The sequence below is a fragment of the Gossypium hirsutum genome, chromosome A13, assembly GCF_007990345.1.
Source record: "Gossypium hirsutum isolate 1008001.06 chromosome A13, Gossypium_hirsutum_v2.1, whole genome shotgun sequence".
NCBI lineage: Eukaryota > Viridiplantae > Streptophyta > Magnoliopsida > Malvales > Malvaceae > Gossypium > Gossypium hirsutum.
The window spans coordinates 73068178-73085927 of record NC_053436.1 but is presented as its reverse complement, the minus strand read 5'-3'; positions in this window follow the sequence as shown (position 1 = coordinate 73085927).

Genomic DNA, 17750 nt, shown 5'->3' with positions numbered 1-17750 from the left:
TCTGAGTACCACTCCTACCTCCCATGTTTCTAGGTGGTCTACCCCTAGCTACAATGCCACTTGGTCTCACACTCTGAACATTATCTTTCTCAGCTGGCTTCGGGCAATCCTGAATGAAATGATCTCGTGAACCACATCTATAACAGACTCTATTATTGTATTTGCCCCAACATTCACCCACATGACGTCTTCCACATTGCTGACACTCGGGTTTATTCGATCGAGTATTACCAACACTGGCAATCGAGGTGGCTTGTGAACTCACTGGTGGTCGATCTCGTATAGAAAGTCCGGCAGTAGTCTTAGATCGGTTGCTATCATCTCGGAACTTCTTTGACACCGACTGAAAAGTTTTACTCGTTGATCTTTTGCGAAAATCTCTAGCTTCGAACTCAGCTTTTCTTTTCCCTTTTCCAAGCTCTTCAGCTTTGCAAGCTCGTTCTGCAAGTATTACGAACTCTTTAATTTCAAGTATGCCAACAAGAAATTTTATGTCTTCATTCAGCCCTTCTTCAAATCTTTTGCACATAGCAGCTTCAGTCGAAACGCACTCTCGGGCATATCGATTCAGTCTCACAAATTTTCATTCATATTCAGTGACAGTCATGCGACCTTGTTTAAGCTCGAGAAACTCTTTACATTTCTGATCTATAAATCTTTGACTGATATATTTCTTACAAAATTCAGCCTGAAAGAATTCCCAAGTGACCCGCTCTTTCGGCACAATTGAAACTAAAGTATTCCACCAATGATAGGCAAAATCGCGTAACAAAGACATGGCACATTTTAGACACTCATCAGAAGTACATGATAGTTCTTCAAATACTCGGATAGTGTTATCGAGCCAAAATTCAGCCTTCTCAGCGTCGTCATCATCTGTGGCCCTAAATTCTTGGGCCCCGTATTTTTGAATTTTATCAACAGGGGGCTTATTTAATCTCACAGGATCAATAGTCGGAGATACCACAGGTATCGGAGGTGTGACAGCCCAAAATTGACCCTAGTCGGGAAGTGGTTTCGGGACCACAAAACCGAGTCATAAAAATAATTGATTTCCATATTCTATGCTTATTATGTGAGTACATGAGTATGTGGAAGTTTCATTCTCCAATTTTGCCAATTGCATGAGAAATTATTAAATAGGGATTGATATGAGACATGGTGAAAATATGATAGGCTAATTTAAAATGGTCTATTAATGCATGTTGTGAAAATGATGGGTTTGCATGTCAAATTACCCAAAATTTGAACTAGTGGTTGGCCATGCTATGGGTGGAAACATGTTGGGAACATGTTGGCCTAGTGAGGTATGTAGGAAAAAAATAAAATAAGGGGCATGGGCATAAAATAATGAAAGGAGTATGATGAATACAAAAAAAAAATGTGTGTAGTTTTTCCCCCCCATTGCCGTGAGCTAAAGAAAAGAAAGGAGAAAATTTTTGTTCATCCTTTCTCATCTTCATTTAGCCGAAACTAGAAAAAAAAACAAAGAAAAAAAATGCTCATCCTTTGGTTCATCCTTGGCCAAAAATTTTAAGGAGGAAGGAAGAAGAAAGGTTGAAGAGGTTCGGCCATGCATGTAGCTAGGCTAAGGTATGTTTGATGATGTTCCATGAGATGCATGCATGTTTTAGTTGTTAGCTTGAGTTCTACCTAGCCCATGGTCTAAATCTTGCTATGTGATGGAAATGACACTCGGCCATGGATGCATCATTCTTGGTTGATGTTTGATGTTGTGGTGATGAGGCATGAGGATGAGTTAAGATTTGGCCTAGGTGGAGTTTGTGTTAATGCCATTGCATGCTAAATATGAAGCTTGTTAATGATGCATGTGATGGTGGCTTGATGATTCTTGAACCTTCTTTTTAGCATTTTTGAGTGAGCACATATGTGCATTGGTTGCTAAATGGAGAAGAATCGGCTAGCAAGTTGTGTGCTAAGGTCGAATATAACTTTTGCATGTTAATGAGCAATGCATGTGTTAAATTGATGGAAAGGGAGAGGATGCTTTACTAGTGTGTATATGTGTGTATTAGCCAAGTTTTGAACTTGAAACAAAAGGGTGTTTAGTCAATACAAGTGACCATACTTGTAGAATGTATTAAGTGTTGAAATCGGCCCCAAAATAGACATGCATATTCGGCCAAGGGGGAAAAATTAGCAAAAATGTTGAGTTTGATTCATGATTCCGTACATATGTGACTTTAATGTCTAATGTATAAATATGGGCTAAGTGCCTTGTGTTCCTCTTTTCGATGCTCAAATGATTAAATCAATTTATTTGTTTAATTAAGCTCAAGAGCAAAGGGGAACTAAATCTGATAAAGGGAAGGAAAAAGTGGTCGAATAGCTATCGGAATCGTTCGACAACACCCGAGGTAAGTTCTTGAGTAAGAGAGCTTAAATTAAGATTTGATTAGATCATGTTTTAAGCAAATCAAAATCATGCTCTTTGTGTGTGTGGCTATTGAGCCGAAATTGCAAGAATGATAAGTGTCTTGTGTTTGAGTTTTGTTAACGAAAATGAAATACGAATGTGCCATGATTTATGATTAAATGTGCATGGTTATTTGAGTGATGTCCGGGCTAAGTCCCGAAGGCTTTGTGCTAAGTGACCATATCCGGACTAAGATCCGAAGGCATTTGTGCGAGTTACTAAATCCAGGTTAAGTCCCGAAGGCATTTGTGCGAGTTACTAAATCCGGGTTAAGTCCCGAAGGCATTTGTGCGAATTACTATAACCGGGCTATGTCCCGAAGGCATTTGAACGAGGAGCTATATCCGGTTAAATTCCGAAGGTACGTGATTTGGGAATGAATGAACTTGCTGTAAAATTCCAGTTAATACTCTCGAAACATCCCAACATTGAGGTATGTTTCGTATGTGCTTGAATTTAGTTGAGCCCTTACAAATAAGTATTCGCTCAGTTGATAAACGAGCTACCGGCCTTTGGCTGAGTTGATCTTTTGTGTATGTACATAAGGGTTGATAATGTGAAGCAAGTACGATATCGTAAATTTGTGCATATGAAATTATCCGTTTAGCTATATGAATGCTATACTTTTGTTGTGCTGGAATTCCTTGCTCAAAACTTACTAAGCATAAATTGCTTACTCCGTTTCATTGCTCCTCTGTTTTATAGATTTGGTTCTCCAGCTATCGGACTCGGGATCTTGAGGTCAAAGTCACCCACACTATCAAAGCCCCCTTTTGGTACAATTTTGGTTGAACTTCGAAATGGCATGTATAGGACTACCCGTTTGTTGTGGGTCGTGGACCCTTTGGACTTGTATAAATTTTGGATAGCCATGCGAAAATGGCTTATATGTGTTTGAGTATATTGTTATAATCATTTGGTGTGGATATGCTTGACAAGGATTGGCCATGGGGATGGTTAATCACTTTCATAAATTGTGCTATTTATGCAAAAAGGGCTAGTTGAATCATGGAAACCATGAAATAGGTAAAGTCTACCTTAAAGGCAGATGCTGACAGCAGCAGTGATGTAGATTTGGAAAATCACTAAAAATAGTAGGAAGGGAATTAAATAGTGAATAAATTATGTAAACAAACCTTGATGAATCTACTTTCATATGAAAGTAACGAAACAATCATACGGATAGTATGTTAAGAGATATTCAGGTTCTCGTGAGACAGGGCCAGAACGGTTTCTGGATTTCCTGTTCCGACTTTGGAAATTCATTACAAATTAACCAGAGATAATTAGGAGTCATACCATATATGGATAGATTCCACTATGAGTCTAGTTTCTATAGAAACAAACGGCATCAGTATTGGAGCCCTGTACAAGGAGATATCCAAGTCGTAATACGCAAAGGTCAGGGTAGTCGATCCCTGTAACATGGGAGACTTTGACTAATAAACTGTACTAATTGGCCAAAACCAAAAATTTTAGAAAAAAATATGTAGATGGGCATATGAGTCTAGTTTCAGGGAAAAATCACGAAACTGATTTTCGAGTTGTGAAACTCAAGATATGATTTTTAAAGCGACTAGTACGCAGATTGGCAGTGTCTAGGAAATATTTTTATAAGGGGTTTAAAGTCTGTTAACACCTCGTGTTCGACTCCAGTGTCGGTCTCGGGTTCGGGGTGTTACAGGAGGTGGGTTATTCGGATTCAGGGGTTGTTGAACAGCCGGATTTGTCTGAATATATTGAGTAAACCACTCGTTCATCACATTATAAAAGGCTTGTTTAGCCCGGTCATCATGGTTACTTGCATTCAGCTGAGAATCAATTAGCACTGTCCCTTGCGCGGGAGCAGGCGCTACACTCTCGACATCATCCGCTACGGCTCGATCGGGATCAGGATCCATTTACTATATGAAAAACACATTTCAAGTGTTAGGAGTCATCACACTATCGCAGTATAATTTATGGCATGTATAGCTAGACTTAAGCATGCTACATTAGTCCGAGAATCGGCTAAACCGTAGCTCTGATACCAATTAAATGTAACACCCCCTAACCCGATTCTGCCGCTAGAGGGGTTATGAGGTATTACCTAACGATCACAACAACCTTTGAACATTCATATAGTAAATTATAACTGTATAATAATATGTTGCCAAGCCAAATTTAAATATAAACTTAACAACTCATTTATTTATACTTACTAACAAGGTCAATTCACCATTTTATGAATTCAACAAAAAAAATAATAATAATAGGTTAAACCAAATGCCATCAATGCTTGATATTTACTCAACAAAATAAGGTATATATATAAGTACTTAACAAAAATTTATGCGCATGAAATAAGATTATAACAAGACCAAATGTGCATCATTTGTCATCAATGTTTAAGTAAAATAACCATGTCCATTTCAATCATTTTGAACATCTATATAAAACCATATATATATTCAATATACATAGCAAAATCATGTAGGTAATAATCCAAATATAAATACCAATCACTAAGCTTAAAACATATTCATGCTTGCCATTAACACCGAATATCAATATCCAACCCACAATTGACCAAATTATAAGTAAAATTTTCGATTATAAACCAATAACATATAAAACAACTCACTTACCACAACATATACATACCATATTGATCATTACTATAAACAAATGCACATAATTTAGACATCACAAATAAAGGCAAACTCAAACCACAACCAAATATAACCAAACTTTAACATGTAAATTAAGTCATTTTCGCATGACTTAACCATTAAACATATATGAAATTTAAACATCTCCAAAAGAGTTATTAGCTTATACATGCCATAAGTACCGAACCAACTTTTAAAAGTACCAAAATATTGAAGATAGTGTGGATGACTTTACTAACGATTCCCGAGCACGTAACGATTTCCAAAATCTATAAAATAGAGACAAGAAAAACACATCCAAAGTAAGCTACCATAGCTTAGTAAGTTATAAGCTTCAACAACTCCAAATTAAATTTAATAGGCTAGTATTATCTAACTAAGTCATGCTACTAGATCAATTAATCAATATCTTACCACATTCAAAATAATTTATTAATCATATGCCCAATATGCATCTGCTCAACCATAATATACTACATTACTCACAAACACAAAAAAAATCAATGCATTCAACATTCATCATCGAATAACATTAATATATTCGATCACAAAGCCATTAAATCCAATCTATCTTTATACATACTTTCAATTTATAATACTCATCACATAGAATCGATGCTCACCTGCACAAACTTGAGCTATACATCATAGTTATTCAACAAGAAATTTGAAGCTTTAATTCATTCAACCATTTCTGAACTACTCAAATAAATCTCACACCTAGTGCCAATGTTTACTCGGAAAATATATAAACAATTTGCACACTTAGTGCTTAATATTTAAACTCGCACACTTAGTGCTCAATAACCACATTCGCACACTTAGTGCAAGATTCACATCCGTAATCGTTTACACTTGCACACTTAGTGCCTAAATTCTATTACTCAATACACGCCAATTTAAGTTCATCAATTTCTTTTAAATTCGGCAACATCAATCTTTCATGTAATTCAATTCAGCTCTTCTACTTAATTTGATTTAAATTTATATCAACAACACAAAAATTTGCTTAATAACTTACCTCGGATATCGACGGACAGTTGAGTTTGACTACTCAACGATTTTTGATTTTCCCCGATCCACGTCCGATCTTTTTGGTTCTTGATCTAAAAAGTTCCAAATTAAGCTCATTCAAATAAAACTTTATTCATTTAAATCCAAATACACATAATTGAGCAATTTACCAAATCACCCCTAACATTATGCACTTTTACAATTTAATCCAATTTTTACAAAATACAAAATATAAAGAATTTGCATGTACAATGCTAAGGCCGAATGTTCACTAGGCTTATATAAGTCCTCCCATTTCACTAATTTCACAATCTAATCCTTCAATTTAATATTTTCAAAATTTAACCCTAAATGCTCAAAATTACCAAAAAAATATTCAATACCAAAAATGTTAATCTAACACATTTATCTTATTTTTAACATCAAACATAAATTTCATCAAACTATTAACAATGACACTTCATGAATACATAATCAATTTCAAAATTTCAAGCATGGGCTTTATAATATTCATAGCAACGATTTCAAAAACGTAAAAATTAATAAAAACCAAACTCAAATCGCTTACCTAATTGAATTTGCAAGGACCGAAAATACCAAAGCTTAGACTTTCTTTTTCTTTCTCTTAGTTTCGGCCAAATGAGAATAAAAGGATGAACACTTTCATCTTTTATCAAATATAATATATTAATATATATTAAAATATATCATAATGGCATAATATATAATAATCAATTCAAGTTACTATTTCATGCATTTTTCCCAGCCACTAATTCCTAATTATGGCTAAATTGCAACCTTAATATTCCATAGTATAAAAACATTCATAATTTGGCCCTTATACATTAACCCTTAAATTTTTATTTTACGCGATTAAACCCTTTTTCATCAATCGACCTCCAAACATCAAAAATTTTTAAACGATACTTTCACAAAAGCAACTTCACACATTTTAATCATAGAAAATAATATTTAAATATTATTTTGACTCAGATTCGGGGTCCCGAAACCACCGCTCCAAATAGGGTTAAAATTGGGCTGTTACATGTAAAGCTGAAGAATTATGTAAAGAGAAAAGAAAAGCTGATTCTGAAGCTAGAGATATTTGAAAGAGATCTTCGAGTAGATCATTTTAGTTGTGTCAAAGAAATTCTGATGTAACACCCTGAATTTGGGCCTAGAAGTTTTGGGCCTTGAGCATTGGAGCGGTTGAAGGTAGCTTATAATATTTTGTTGTGCGTGTAAATTTCGCTAATGAAGGCTTGTTTTAGTGGTTAAGTGTGTTGAGAAGTGTTGGAGAAGTCCTGGGTTTAAACCTGGACTCTAGCAAAAAAAATTTGGTTTAAGGTGAATCAAACCCTGGGTGTAGTAGGTAGGCCTTAAGAATATTGTTGGAGAAATTGTGACACAAAAAGCCTTGTGTTCTAGTGGCAAAGTAGCGCCACATAAGAGGCAGGAAGGTTGCGTTATAGAGGAGGCAAGGAGGTCCAGGGTTCGAAACTCATGGCAAGCGAAGAGCATTTATTTTGCTAACAAGGGTTGGCAAGAGTTGGTGTTGAATTTAAACTCTGATAATGGAGGGATCCCACATCGGGAAGCTAACATAAGAGTGGATGTGAAGTTGGCTTTAAATAGAGAGAACCATGAGGAGAGTAATGTACCTTTCTTGGCTGATCCCTTTCGCTGTATGGCGTGCTCGTTTGGGTTGGGCGTCGGCTAAGAGTGATCGGAGCACGGATTAACTCCAGCCTCCTATCAGGTGTGTATTTCTTACTACTCTAGCTGTAGGATGGCTACTTCGGGCCGCGATGGGCCGAAAGGGGCCATGTAGGCCCAATGGGCCTACGGGCCCAATTGGATAAGTTGTTTGATTGTGTAGTAAATATTGGACTAGGCTAGGTGAATCTCATATCTGTGGCTAGATTTGGCTAAAAAGGGCCACACGACCGTGTGGGCCCATTTGGGCCGAGAAGGGCTTTAGGCCCATTCGTATTGTTATCCCTGTTTAGAATACTTTAGTTTACCAAATTACTGAAATACCCTCAACTTGTAAAATTACCAAAGTACCCCCGATTTATAAAATTACCCAAATATCCTCGATTTGTAAAATTACAGAAATACCCTCAGTTTGCAAAATTACTAAAATACCCTTGATTTGTAAAATTACCCAATTATCGTTTTACCCTCGATTTATAGAATTACTATTTTTACCCTCGATTTACAGAATTACCGTTTTACCCTCGATTTATAGAATTACTATTTTTACCCTCGATTTACAAAATTACCGTTTTACCCTCGATTTATAGAATTACTATTTTACCCTCGATTTACAGAATTACCGTCTTACCCTCGATTTACAGAATTACCATTTTACCCTCAATGTAAAAAATTATTGAAATACCCTTGGTTTACAAAATTACCAAAATACCATTGGTTTGTAAAATTACCAAAATACCCCTGCTTTGTGTAATTACCGAAATACCCCTGTAGGGTAGAATAACCGAAATACCCCTGTAGGGTAGAATTACCGAAATACCCCTGTAGGGTAGAATGACCGAGATACCCTTGTAGGGTAGAAATACCGAAATACCCCTGTAGGGTAGAATTACCGAGATACCCTTGTGGGGTAAAATTACCATTTTGCCCCTAAGGTGTTAAATGACTATTTTGCCCTTGTGGCCAAGTGACTGACTTGGACTGTGTGGTTGACGAATTTGATTGTGAATATATGTTGGTGATATGAATGACTTGACTGTGACTGTTTGATTCAAATATGGGCAGATATTCTGATTCTGTATGTTGTATGGCATGACATTTATATCTGTTGCATGGGTTATGGGTTATACTGATGGAGGAAGTACTGAAAGTGGCTTGTCCACGTACTGGAGGCTTTGCCTCAACTTACTGATATCTGAGCAGCAATGCTGCAACTGTGGAGTGTAGGTCTGGGTGGGTTGAGCTATTCCCCACATGGAGTGTAGGGCTGGTACGGGTGGAGTGTAGCGATTGGTTATAGGCTGGGTTGGGATTGCATTCACATTCTGATTTTGATTCTGTTACCTGATACTGATTCTGATTTTGATTCTGTTACCTGATACTGATTCTGATTCTGTCACCTAATTCTGATTTTGATTCTGATTCTAGTTCTGATAATGTTTCTTATTCTGTAATGGGTTAAAGCCCATCTGGTACTGTCTGTTAGAATGGGCTAAGGCCCAATTGGTACTGAAACTATAAGGCTGGGGCCAGACGTTTAATTCTTTTATATGACTAACTGTTCCTTTTTATAGTTGGGGATTTCACATTGAGTTTTCGTAAACTCACCCCGTTTATTAACCTTTCAGGTAATTTCCAGCCTTAGACGGATCGGGGCTACGAGGGGCTCGGAAGAAGCCACACACATTATTTATGTTATAGTTTTGATTATTGCTTTTAAATGTTTTTATGTGGGTTGTTGTAAAGCCGTTGTAATTTTCTGGATTTCAAATTTGGAATTTTATTTATTGTTCTTATAATTGCTAGTATTAGAACATGGTTTTCCAAAGCAACTACTGTTGTTCAAAACATCACGTAACTGCAATTGTTTTTAAATTAAGTGTCCGCCACTGCCAGGATTTTTTTACAAAGTTGTTAAGAATGATATTCAGCTGAGGTTTTCTAACAAGGTTTAAAAAGGGTACAAGTTTGTAATTACTAAGAAGGGTTTTTAATGGAAACATGGTTTCCGAAAAACACTTCAATGTGACACGCCAGATTCGAGCCAAACTTCCAGGCCGGGTTTAGGGTGTTACATCTAAGATGATTATAGCCGTTCAAAGGCTGATTTAGGGCATTTGAATTGAGATCGAGCTAGATCACATTCTAATTTCAGAACTCTTGCTACTTCTGTTGCAAGTGTCAGGAATGTCCGATTTGAGAGACTTGAATGTAAACACTGTGATAAAAGACATCTGGGAAATTGTAGATTGAATGACCGAGCCTATTTTCAATGTGGATCTCTAGACCATTTTGTAAGAGATTGTTCTAAACCTGTTGAGCAAGAGAATGTAAAGAATATAAAACTAAGTAACACCTTAGCTAGAGGTAGACCTTCTAGAAATGCAAGTAGTGGTCAAAGAGCTACTAGGGATACTGCTGTTAGATTCGAGGCCAGAGCACCTGCCAGAGCCTATGCTATCCAAGCTCGTGAGAAAGCCTCATCTCCAAACGTGATTACTGGTACTTTTACTCTCTATGATACTTCTGTGATTGCATTGATAGACCATGGATCAACGCATTCTTATATTTGTATGAATTTAGTGCATAGTAAGACTTTGTCTGTAGAGTCTACTGAATTTGTAATTAGAGTATCGAACCCCTTAGGCAAAAATGTCTTAGTTGATAAAGTTTGCAAGAATTCCCCATTAATGATTTGAGATATCTATTTTCCTGCTGATCTAATACTTTTACCTTTCGATGAATTTGACATAATTCTGGGAATGGATTGGTTAACTTTGCATGATGCTATTGTGAATTGCAAATGAAAAGTCATTGATTTAAGATGTAAGAATGATGAAGTAATTCAAATTGAGTCTAATGATCTGAATGGACTATCAGCTGTGGTATCTGCAATGAAAATACGAAAATATGTGAAGAAAGGTTGTGAAGCTTACTTAGCTTATGTGTTAGATTCAAAAGTGAATGATAAGAAAGTTGAATCAGTGCATGTTGTTTGTGACTTCTCTGATGTGTTTCCTGAAGAACTACCTGGTTTGCCTCTGATTCGAGAAGTTGAGTTTGGCATTGAATTAGTACCTAGTACTACTCCTATTTCAATAGCTCTGTATAGAATTGCTCCGATCGAGTTAAAGGAATCAAAATCTCAGTTGCAAGAATTCACCGATCGAGGATTTGCTAGACCGAGTTTCTCACCTTGGGGTGCTCCTGTTCTGTTTGTGAAATAGAGAGATGGCACAATGAGAATGTGTATTGATTATAGACAGCTTAATAAAGTGACTGTAAAGAACAAATACCCTCTGCCTAGAATTGATGATTTATTCGATCAGTTGAAAGGTGCTGCTGTGTTTTCAAAGATAGATCTGAGATCGGGTTACTATCAATTGCGGCTAAGGGACTCTGACATTCCAAAAACTGCTTTCAGAATGAGGTACGAGAATGAAAAGAGATATTTCTAACTTTGTTTCGAGATGTTTAATCTGTTAGCAAGTTAAAGTAGATCATCAGGTGCCATTTGTGTTATTACAATTGATTATGATTCTGGAGTGGAAATGGGATCGAGTGACCATGGATTTTGTTTCGGGTTTGTCTCTATCTCTAAAAAAGAACAACGCAATTTGGGTTGTAATTGATCGTTTAACGAAATCAGCTCATTTTATTTTGATTCGGTTTGATTATTCGCTGGATAAGCTAGCTGAGTTGTATATTTCTAATATTGTGATATTACATGGTGTGCCATTGTCAATAATATCTGATAGAGACCCAAGATTTACAATGCAATTCTGGAAGAAATTACAAGATGCTCTAGGTATTAAATTGCATTTTAGCACCACTTTTCATCCTCAAACAGATGGTCAATCAGAATGGATTATTCAGATACTTGAGGATATGATGAGATGTTGCATTCTTGAGTTTGAAGGTACATGGGAACAGTATCTACCCTTGATTGAATTTGCTTATAATAATAGCTTTCAATTGAGCATCAATAAGGCACCTTACGAAGCCTTATATGGTAGAAAGTGTAGAACTCCGTTATACTGGTTTGAGCTCAGTGAGAATAAGATTTATGGTATTGATTTGATAAAAGAAATAGAACAAAAGTGAAAGTAATCTGAGATAGTTTGAAAACTGCCTCTGATCGTCAAAAATCCTATGCGGATTTAAAATGAAAAGATATTGAATTTGAGATCGGTGATATAGTGTTTCTGAAAGTATCTCTATTGAAGAAACTGTTCCGATTTGGCAAAAATGGGAAGTTGAGTCTGAGGTTCATTGGACCGTATGAAATCATCGAGCGAGTTGGACCAGTTGCTTATAGATTGAAGCTACCATCTGAGTTAGAAAAGATACATAATGTATTTCACGTATAGATGCTTCGACGGTACAGATCTGATCCGTTCTATGTGATATCCCCGTGAGATCGAAATTCAGTCTGATATGACTTACGAAGAAAAATCGATCTATATTTTAGCTCGTGAGGTTAAAGAGTTGCAAAACAAGAAAATTCCTTTAGTTAAAGTGATGTGGTATCGTCACTATATAGAAGAGGCTATGTGGGAGCCCGAGGATGCAATGAAATAGTAATATCCGAATCTATTTAATGGTAAGATTTTCGGGGACAAAAATCCCTATGGGGGAAGAATTGTAACAGTTTGGTTTTGACCCTAGTCGAAATAGTGGTTTTGGGTCCACAAATCCGAGTCTAAAAATTATTTTAATAGTATTTTCTGTGTCTGTGATATGTGAATTTACATCTGTGAAATTTCTTTGATTAAATTTGTCTGTTTCTATGTTTAATTATGAAAAAGGATTAAATCACGTAAAATGTAAAAGTTGAAGGCTAAATGTTAAAGCACCTAATTAGCTTGCCTTTTAAAATATGGGTCCTTGCATGTCAAATTTACTACTTATGTTAATGGTGGACAATTATGGACATGTTAGGTAAGCTTTAATGAATTATAACTAAAGGGTATTTTGGTCAATTGTAAATTAAACATATGTTAAATAATTATAACATAAAATGGTATTCATTTTTTACATTCTCTTGGCCGATTGAAGCAAGAAAAAGAATCAAATTGGGGTTTTGATATTCGGCTAGCTTAATCTTGATTAATGTATGAATTTTCGTCTGTTTTTTATATTTCTACGTTTCTGTGATCGTTGCTTCGTGTTCTTCAAAACCCATGTCTGAATTTCTATTTATGAAGTGTGCCATTGATGATTATATGAGCTTTGTGATGTTTTTATATCGATTATGAAAGATATGTGTGAGATTATTAAGCTTTGTCTTTGAATTTTGATGAAATAGAGCTAATTGAGCTAAATTGCGAAAATGAGGTTTTGAATGACTAAATTGCTAATTAAATATGTTATTTGGGCTGGTATGGAAGCCATGTATATTCGGCCAAGCTATAGTCTTGGTGAATTTTGCATATCTGTAATTTTGTGAAAAATGGACTAAATTGTCAAAGTGTGAAAATGTAAGGGCTAAAATGCAAAGTGCCCTAAATATGTGTATACGGATTATATTGAATGAAATGAATGATTGAATGGTTGAATTTGTATTGTATTAGATCAAGAATAAAGAAAATCAGACTTAGATCGAGGGAAGTCCAAAATAGTTGAATAGACGACTCGTTTTATCCGAAATCCGTACGAAGTCAAATTACAATTATGTGTTAATTGAAATAAATTTTTCACATATAAACTGTAATTTGTATTGGATGGCCTTGAGTGTCGAATAAATATATTGGAGTAAAGTATGATAATATGTTAGTATCTGAAAAGCTCTGTATGTTTCTAAGAAAAGTTGACATCTGTATGAGACATCGTGTAAGACCATGTCTAGGACACAGGCCTCTATTGAGATTTACGTATAAGACCATGTCTGGGACATCGGCATCGTATCTAATTTCATGTAAGACCCTGTCTGGGACAGAGGCATCGTTATTGAATTACATGTAAGACCACGTCAGGACGTCGGCATTGTACTTGTTTATGAGCATCTGTAATCATTTCTAACCCGTCTGATGATAGCATATGAAATCTGAGATTGAGTATATGAAATGTATAACCTATGTAGGTACATTTGTATCATACTAAATTTCTGAATATGAAAAATTTTGTCTCTGTGAAATATGTATGGAAACGAAGCATGACATATATGCAAACAAAGGAGCATGGTTAAGTTTATGAATTATTCTATGAAATTGTTATGAATCTATATGGTTGAATTGTACTTATATGCTTTAGTAGTTAGACCAATTGTATTTGGCTTACTAAGCTCTTTGTAGCTTACTCTGTGTGTTTACTGTCTGTTTTACAGTTATTGTAGCTACTGAAGGCTCGGGGATAGTCAAGGATCATCACCACACTATCGATCTCATTTTGGTACTTTTTAAAGTGTAAATATTTTAACGTATGGCATTTATAGGCTAGAAGGTATATGTATATAAGTTTTGATGTGTATATATTATGCCATGGGAGTTGGCTAACAATGATTAGTTGTGTATAGTTTTGGTATTTGGTTGATGGTGCTAAATGATGTATGGTTGTAGTGTTTTATGAGCTAATATGTTTTTGTTATAATGAAGTATGTTTTGAGCATGAAATTGGTTGGAAATTTTGGTATGAATGTTGTATATTATTGCTTGTAGGATTGGACCCAAAAAGGGGTGGCAAATTTGGCTTAAACTAAGCCAGCTTGGTGCCACACGGTCAGGGGACACCGGCGTGCCTTGTGGCCGTGTAAGAAAAGCAGTATTCTCCTAAGAACCACATGGTATTGACACATAGGCGTGCCATATGGCCGTGGGCCAAAGTCAGTAGCTAGCTAAGTATCACACGGCCATAGTACACGGGCGTGCCTATTGGCCGTGTGAAAAAGTCAATATAGGACATATTTTTGGCACGGTTGGTTCAAATGGGAGTGTTTAGTGCCTGTGTATGACACACAGCTTAGTCACACGGGCGTGTGACTTTAACAGTTTGAAAGAATTGGTTTAGTTCTGAAAATTTTGAATAGGTTCGGTTTAGTTTCGATCTTTCCTTAAATGTATGTTTTAGGTCTTGTAGACCATATTGATGAATAAATTGGCTATGAATGCTTTTGTATTAATAATATATGATATCTGTGATTTTGAATTGGTCCGAAATGTTTTGTTTGTCTGGTAATGCCTCGTAACCCTAATCTGGTGTCAGTTGTGGGTTAGGGGTATTACAGATATGACTTACGAAGAAAAGCCGATCTGTCTCTTACCTCGCGAGGTTGAAGAACTGCAAAATAAGAAAATTTCATTCGTAAAAGTGATATGGCATAGACATGATATTGAAGTGGCCATGTGGGAGCCTAAAGATGCTGTGAGATAGAAATATTCAAATCTATTCAATGGTAAGATTTTCGGGGATGAAAATCCCTAAGGGGGAGAATTTTAACAGTCTGATTTAGATCCTAGTAGGAATAGTGGTTTTGGGACCACATATCTGAGTCAGAAAAATATTTAAATATTATTTTTCGTGTTTATGATATGTGAATGAGCATGTGTGAAAGTTTCGTATGAAAATTTAACTGTTTGTGTGCTCAATTTTGAAAAAGGATCTAATCGCTAAAAGGTAAAAGTTGTTTGCTATTTGTTAGAAGCACCAAATTGACATGGCTTTTTAAGTATGAGGTCCTTATTATGTTATTTGACAATGGAATGAATTAAATGACATAAAGGTCATATGTTAGGTGAATAAATGGTTTTGTAATAAAGGGCAAAATTGGCATTTAGTTAATTTGTTAATTAAATAAAACAAAAGCTTAAAATATGGTGCATTTTCATTCATCTTTGCCGAAAAATACAAAGGAAAAGAAACAATAGGGCTAAGTTAGGGTTTGGCACTTGCAAGCTTTGATTTAGGTATATTTTTGCTTTGATTTTGGATAATTTCTATGTTTTTGTAATCATTGCTTCGTATACTATCAAACCCATGCCAAAATTTGCAGTTTTGATGATGAATTTGAAATGTTCCATGGATGAACTCATTAGCTTTATGATGATAAGTGATGAAACATGAAACCTTAATGTTGGGTTAATATCTTTTGTTTTTGGACTTTTGATGATTTTGAGTAAATAGGGCTAAATTGTGAAATTTGTAAATTTGAGGACTAAAATGTGAAATAAATGAAATGTGGGGGCTTAAATGAACACTATGAATATTCGGCTAGGCATGTGTGTAAAGAAATTATGTGTATTTTGTGATTTTGTGAATTAGAGACTAAAGTGTCAAAATGTGAAAATGTGAGGGCTAGTTTATAAAATGCCCTAAATATATGTTTGTGGATTGAATTGAATGACTTGGTGAATAAAAGGGTTAATTTTAAATACATTGATAATGTAAAGGCATGATTAATGTATGTTTTGGTATAGATATTAGCTGAAATGGTTGTGCATATATGTTTGGTTTGATGCTTGTAGGTTGACCCAAATTGGGGTGGCAAATTGGCTATTCAAATGGCCTATTTTTGTCCACACAGGCAGAGACACGAGCGTGCGTCTCTGCCGTGTATGACACACAGTCATGTTACACGGTCGTGTGTCCCCTGGGGTACCCTATGAATTAAAGTCAATATACCTTCCAATTTTGACAAGGCCTAGACACATGGGCGTGTCTACTGGTCATGTGTGGCACACGGGCTGGCACACGGGTGTGTCTTGTGGCCGTATGGATAAGTCAGTATGTATGCCCTATTTTGCCACGGCTTAGACTCACGGCCGTGTGAGGCACACGGCCTGTTCACACGGGCATGTGACCTATTAACAGTTGAAAATTTTTATAAGTTTCCAAAACTTTTATATGTTATCAGATTTATCCCGAATGCATGAGTAAGGTTTTGTATGCTCGATTTAAGTTCTTATTGAATGTGTAACACCCCAAACCCGTAACCGTCATAGGAATAGGTTAAGTGGCATTACCGGACTCACAACTCATATCCGAACAACCACAGAACAAAAATCATCTCTACTCAATAAAATATAGATCATACATATTTAACACAAACTTTAAACAATCATACGAGGTCTAAATCATATATTCATGACTAATTCGATAACATCAGGAAGTTATAGAACTTAGAAAAATTTTCAACTTTTAAAAGGTCATACGCCCCGTCTGAACAGGCCGTGGTGAAACAGGGCATACATACTAACTTGACCACACGGCTACAAGACACGCTCGTGAGTCTTGGCTGTGGTCGAGCCAAACTTAGGCCAGCCTTGGCCGTGCTTGAGCCTGACTTACAATTGTAGGGTACCTTAGGGGACACACAGTCGTGCAACATAGCCGTGTGTGACACACGGCTGAGACACACACCTGTGTCTCTGCCCGTGTGGACAAAAAAAGGCCATTCGAATAGCCAAATTGCAACCCCAGTTTGGGTCAACCTACAACCAAAGAAACAAGCCTTTATGCACAACCAATACAGCCAATTTTTATGCCAAAACACACATCATTTATACTATAACATTGTCAACCATTTACATAATCATGAACCTTACCAATACGTACCAAACATAAGGTAAGATCATATCAAAACATTTCTTTCCATACATCATTCAATCTCATACTAAAACTTTCCAAAACTTACCAACATATACCATTTCTATTAACCAAATAAAACATACCACAATTGCATATTATCAACACATATCATATACTATTATCAAACTATAGTTTCAAACATAAGCTAGCCAAATCACATGGCTAAATATATACGTCACAAAACATAAATCCCACAACTACTAGTCTATACATGCCATACTTTAAAATTCTATACATGCCATACTTTAAAATATACATTTTCAAAAATACCAAAATGAGATTCGAGAGTGTGGTGACGATCCTTGACGATCCCCGAGCTCACAGTAGCTTTGATATCTAAAAACAATGCA